The following is a 358-nucleotide window of genomic DNA, read 5'->3' as shown; positions in this document are numbered from 1 at the left end:
TTTCATACGATACTCCTGAGGTTGTGTGGTTGTATCTCCATCCTTCCACCAGAGGAACCGGAGGTAGTTGCGGTCTTCCTCATGGACGTGAAATTGGTGAAACATTTTCTCTATATCACATAGAAGAACAATGGGATGCTGTCTGAACCTTATGAGGATGCCTGTTAGGTTATTGATCATGTCTGGCCCCGGAAGCAGGTGTTCATTTAGGCTTGTGCCACAGTATTTTGCAGAGCAATCAAACACAACGCGTAGTTTGTCAGGCTTCTGAGGATGATAGATGCCGTGATGGGGAATATACCATCATTCACCTTGAGCTCCATCTGTAGGCACCTCTTCCACGTCACCCCTCTCTATG

Source organism: Triplophysa rosa, linkage group LG8, assembly GCF_024868665.1.
Source record: "Triplophysa rosa linkage group LG8, Trosa_1v2, whole genome shotgun sequence".
NCBI lineage: Eukaryota > Metazoa > Chordata > Actinopteri > Cypriniformes > Nemacheilidae > Triplophysa > Triplophysa rosa.
This window is presented reverse-complemented; position numbering follows the sequence as displayed.